This window comes from Xiphophorus maculatus, chromosome 14 (assembly GCF_002775205.1).
Source record: "Xiphophorus maculatus strain JP 163 A chromosome 14, X_maculatus-5.0-male, whole genome shotgun sequence".
Classification (NCBI taxonomy): Eukaryota; Metazoa; Chordata; class Actinopteri; order Cyprinodontiformes; family Poeciliidae; genus Xiphophorus; species Xiphophorus maculatus.
This window is the reverse complement of record NC_036456.1, coordinates 24813689-24819688: the sequence shown is the minus strand read 5'-3', so window position 1 is coordinate 24819688 and position 6000 is coordinate 24813689.

Below are 6000 nucleotides of genomic sequence, written 5' to 3'. Positions count from 1 at the left end.
CAGCATGTCTGTGGAAGAGAAGCAGCTGGAGTCAGTGAAATTAGATTTATTTTAAAGACATGATGTCTCCACCAACACCAGCAGCTCTGGCTCTAAAAACATACAGATTCTACAGTAACTTCATGCTAAATGTTCATATAATAACACAAAAAAATAACTACTGATTATCGATTCTTGATCACTGTCGGTTTTAACCCCCTTGATTTTAAACCATTAGAGATGCACTGTATTTCAGGGATGACCAAAGTGCGACCCGGGGGCCATTTGCGGCCCTTGAAATGATTCTGTGCGGCCCTCAATTCAATGATACATAGCGCTGCAAACATCCGGTAACTTTTACTCCAAAGTAGAATCTGCACCCCATTTATGAAACTAAGCTAAGTATGAAATAATAATTAATAATTTGTAGATACTTTCTGTTTAGAAGTCAGGCTGTACTTTTTATTAGGATTTTATGTGTGTAGTTTTCTCTTATGATAGTACTCCTTTTGCATTTTTCATCACAAAAGTGATAACATTTTTATGACCCTAAATTACTTTTAGCTTCATTGTTGTTGCCTCCGTTTGGATAAGTTTGGACACCCCTGCTGTATTCAGTAATGTGAACTCAAAATGGAAAGTGCATTTAGAGCACAAAATAAAATACGTGTATTTAAACAAGTAAATAAAAACACCAACTTGAGAAATGTTGCCACTTGAACAGTTTTCCTACTCCCCTTCTGTTACCCTAGAAAACTTAGCAAATACAAATAAATACCTGCATAATAATTGAAAACATCACCCACCTTTTCAGTGTGTCTGATTTCCAAGCTTCTGACTTCACCTCAAAGCCAGAGATGGCCGATAAATGGCAGAAAGTCCTGGCCATGAAGGACGTCACTGCGCATCGCTGTGCCTCCTGGTGTCCATTTGGTTTGCACCATGCAAACTTCCATGTCATCATTTATTTTTACATGGCTCATTTCTGTAGGGAAATGTTGTCCCACTACAGGAAGAATGTCTTCCCGAGTTATTATGGGCTCAGTAGGGCAGCTGAGGTCATAATAACTCGCCTCATAATAACTGAGGCTATTTGTTCACCGGCTAACCATAACCACAGTCAGATAGTCCCACAGTCTGCTGTACTTCCTTTTTTTAATTTGCAGTGAGAATGAAATGTGTCTGACATAAGCAGCAGAAATGATAAAATTAGTATCAAAATGTGAGTTTGCAACAACATCTTTCAACTACAAAGCTTCTTTTTTTGTGTGTGTTTCTAAATATGTCATTTGTAAATTCAAGAGCTCTTGTGACTCCCGGCCAGCAGGGGGCCCTAAGCAGTGACAACATTTGCTAATGGGCTCTTTGCACCTCAGCTTCCGCGTTCGGGGAAAAACGGCTCAATCTTTTCCCATCTATTGAAAAAGGCACCTTATACTGGGTGATTGCAGGGCTTGTCCAAGGTAACAATTAATGATGTACATCGATCCGAAGCCCCGACAAATAAGCTGGAGAAAGGTTTTAAGATGGTCGCCTCGTTATACACAGATAGGAAGGTGAGTTTTACTTTAAACTTTGTGGCTAACATTAGCTTTAGCTTATGCTAGTAGGAAATATTCTCTGACATTTTTCTTGTAAAAACGTGCTATTTAAGTATCTAAACATTTTTCATCCATTCTAACGGACAATGTTTTTACCTTGTTTTCAAGTATATTACCTGCGTTTATTGTCGTTAGTATCAGAGACCAAGTAACGGGGATTTTACGGTTCAGGCTTTTTGCTTCTGAAGCCTGAGGAACAACAAGCCCATAGCTTAACAGTAGAGCAGCTCTGGTGTCGGAGTTCTAGTTCAGCTGACTGTTCACGTTTAAAGTTGTTGCTTTTAGAAAAATATGGCCGTATTCCTTAAGGTTTCCGTGTTACTTCGTTTTATTAGTTTTGCATGTTTCTTGTGAAGCAGGACGGTGTTTACAGCAGTGTGTTCAGGCGGATCAGTAGCTCGGCTGTCTGGCTCTGGTCTGCTCTCTTTCAGGCTGAATACAGAAGTGATTCCATGGAAATAACACAGGAGGCTCCTTTACCTTCTGCTTTAGGCTGAAGAAGTTGATCCGGAGTGAAGTGAAGGCTGTAAACTTTGCTATGCGTGTTAGCTTTAACTGGTAGCAACCAATATTTACAAGCCACCGTATTCTTAATTCAGGACCGCTTGGAAATCCATGAAAACCTAAAAGCCAATTAGGCTTTTGAGTTTTAGGAAGACATTAGGAAGAAAGCAATGTTCATAGTATTGTTTTATTTGCGTCTGAAATAAGACTTTGTCTTTTCTAGCTGTCATAGTAACTCAAAGCGAAAAAAGAGAGCCGCATTTGTGCATGCGGTTGTGACGTCAGCGCGGCAGGTGCAAAGAGCCCATTCAGTTGAGCCTTCGCTGTAAATATAGCACAGCATTACTTGTCTAATGATAAAAAAAAAAAAATTATGCACTCTCTTTAGGAAATTCAGCAATAATCAACCAGAATCGTCCATGAAGCTGAAATAGCCACAAATCCCTGCTTCAAAATCCAAAATGGCTGCCAACTACAATGTAACAAAAGCAGGGATAGCTGCAGAATTACAATATATTTGTGAAAGTTTTTTTTGTATCTCATTAAAGCAGCTACTTACAGTACAGTACAAGATTTAAACATGTTGCTTCAAATACTTGAATGCAGAAAAATAGATTGTTAAAGATTTATATTGGTACTAATATAAATCTGGTCTCTGAGAGTAGCATTAGCAGATCACATTTGTACACACTGTAAAGACAGGGCTGACAAAAAATAAATGAATTTGGAGGAAAACATTTATTTTTTATGACGTTTATTTCATTAGAACAGATTTACAATAACAGACAAACTGAGTGAAACAGCGTCTCATGTCATTATCATGGCGCTAATAGCATGAGCTAATTTGTAGCACTCGTCCCTACATGGGCTTTTGCAAACCAGGGACAAACTAGTTGTTTGAAAATTGCAAACTGGATTTACAGAAGCCCAATGATAAAATAATTGACAGAGTTACAACACATACAGCAGAGAGATTGAAAATAAAACATATTAAACGTGATTACGGCGCTCTTTTTGACGCAGAGTTTTGGTTTGTGTTCTGAACATGTTGAAACTCTTCAGTTAAAAACAGCCTGATAAAAATACATAACCGATTGTGAAGTCGTCATGTTTCAAATTAAAAACTTTTTCTTTTCAGATTCAGCAAATAAAAAAAGGTAAAATCAAACTGAAATTAATTTGCTTTAGAGTTCTTCCGGTGTTTTATTCAGCGACGTCTACATCTGGCTAACATATTCATAACAAAAACAAAAGCTGAATTTATAAAACTCTTCATTCTTTAAACCTTTACGTAAATCCAACCTCTACATTTTCAACACTCTCAGGAATTGTTGTTGAATTAGTCATTAACTATTTTAAATAAATAATGCTTAAAATATAAATTATAAATATAATTATATATTTCAATAATCATGCTTAATATTTGGCTAACAATTATTGATTAGTAATTCATAATCCAACTTTACAATTTGTGTTACTATTTCCTATATAAAATGTTTTAAGATCTCATGTAAAATTCAAATTAATGTTCAGTAAATACCAAAAAATTCAAAGTGGATTTACATCAGTAGATCTAACATTTAAGACATTCTGTTTGTGAACAGAATGAATTTGGTCAACTCTGGCTGGAAACAGAATACGTCTAAATCGTTTTATTTATCTGTATGTTGTAAATTTCATGTTCAGATATGTCATATGTGTGAGATTCAGGTTTTTCAGAGAAAGGTACAAGCCTAGTTTGTATTTTTCTTCTTCTGCTGGATGTTTTTCTTGCAGCACTGTAACTTCCCTGTTCTCTGGAGGAACATCAGAGGCAAAACCAAACTGCTGGGCAGGTTAAACCAGAAAGTGCAGATCACAATCAGACATACGTCACTTCCTCCTAATGCATCATACGAAGTCCAAACCAGACCCCAACCCAATCTCATCAGCAGCACTGCTAGTAAGGCCACAGTGGTGTAGAGCGCCCTAAGCTTCGATGGGTCAACCTTTTCTCTACTCCCCGCCGGTTCTCCTGGACGCGGGTGGACCAGAACACAGAGAACAGAGAGGCAGCAGAACGAAATGACAACCAAAGACAAAATCATGACGCCTAGATCTATGAAAATAACGATTTCCTTCAGCGCCAGAACCGTCGCTACCACGCACAGCACCCAGACACAACTTGTAGTGATAATTCTGATCCTGACTTCCTTGTCACCTTTGACCCTCAGGTAGATGAAGGGATGGACAACAGCGAGGTAACACTCCAAACATGTCAAGATGTGAAAAAACGTCTCTCCGTACCAAGTGAACTTGGAGACTAATATCCCCACCAACATTACGTCAGCGTCCTGCTTCATAATGGCAACGTAGCCGATGGCAAACCCACAGACAGTGATCAACTCCATGAAGGCAACGTGGCAACTGAAGTTGTCAGAGTGACTCGTTGATGCAGAGGCGGAGGTCTGCCGACACTGCTGGCTGAGATGGTGGTAGAAGATGAAGACGCAGAGAGGGAGGATGAGGACGATGTGGAAGGCGTAGGACGCCATGAGGAGGCGGGAGTTTAAGCTGGAGAGGATGCACTGGACATATGAGAGGAGGAAGGAGTCGACGGAGGAAAGGTGTGGAGGGAAGGAGCCGTTGGTCACTGATGAGTTTATCATCTAGAAGAACCAAACACAGATATCAGATATTCTGAACGAGACTCAATAATTCAGTTCTGTGTAGAATTAGATTATGAACCCAAACACAATTTAAAAGCAATCTGGTTAGGATAGGTCTATGGCCTATACAAATTATATAGCGGCTACAAATCATTATAGTTTTTGCACCATATCATTCATAGATAAGATTTTAGTCTGCTCAGTTCAGCCTATTTTGAGCTGTTTTAGGGTCTCATCACTTTAAATCCAAATAAGCTAAGCTAAGCCAACCCCCCAACTCAACGTTTACAACTTGTACAGGAAAATGGCTGCAAACTGATTCTCAGTTATACAACTGCATATCTTTGAAAAACAGAAGTGGAGCCTCCTGCACAACTAACAAGAATACAGCAAGCGATTCCCGTTGGTAAGTCAACAACAAAACACTTCTTTTTTCCAGCAGCCATTGTACAGCACACACAGTAAGACCAGCTGACCAAATGTGATGGATTGGGTTGCTAAGTAATGCTGCTGGAGTTGCTACGTAACAGGGTACCTGTGATGTTTTTTTCAGAAGGTTTTTGAAACGGCTCATTTTCCAGACACCAAAAAACATGAACGTGTTGCCAAAAACAGCTGGGTGATTTTTTTTTTTTTTAAAGGAAGGTAGAATCAGTTGAGACTCAAACAGAAATGCAAATAAGTGCAAAATATGAATTTTGCATTAGTAAGTCCCCTTTAAAATGCAGCCTCACTCAGTTCACTTCAATACAACCCAGTTCAATACTGTAATAAGGTTTATATTAAAACAAATCAAACAAGTGCTATGATGTTTATAAAATGTTGGAAAGTTATCCAGCCCAGATGTTGATCTTCAGGATCTTCTGTCCTGTTTGTTTTAGGTGTTTTCCTGCATCCAGGTAACTGATTGCAGCTGGGAAGGGGAACAACTGGGAAGCTAAATGTCGAAAGTGGAACCAGAAGGAATCCTAATCAGAACGAAATCTAACAAAACAAATCCAATACTCAAAAATAAGAAATAACTGAGCTAACAGAAGGGACAGAGAATGAATAAATAACGAAAATAAGAATACAAAACAGAAAATAACTGATCATAGCATGACTTAGATAAATGTCTGATTATCAGGCTGATGCAACACAGCCGCCTGATTAGGTAACACAATAATTTGATTCAGGTGTGATGCATCAGACACTCGTCTGAAATATGAACGACAGTAAATCCTGAGGACCAGAGTTAAGAAAACTGTGTTCTAGTTATTAAGACTACA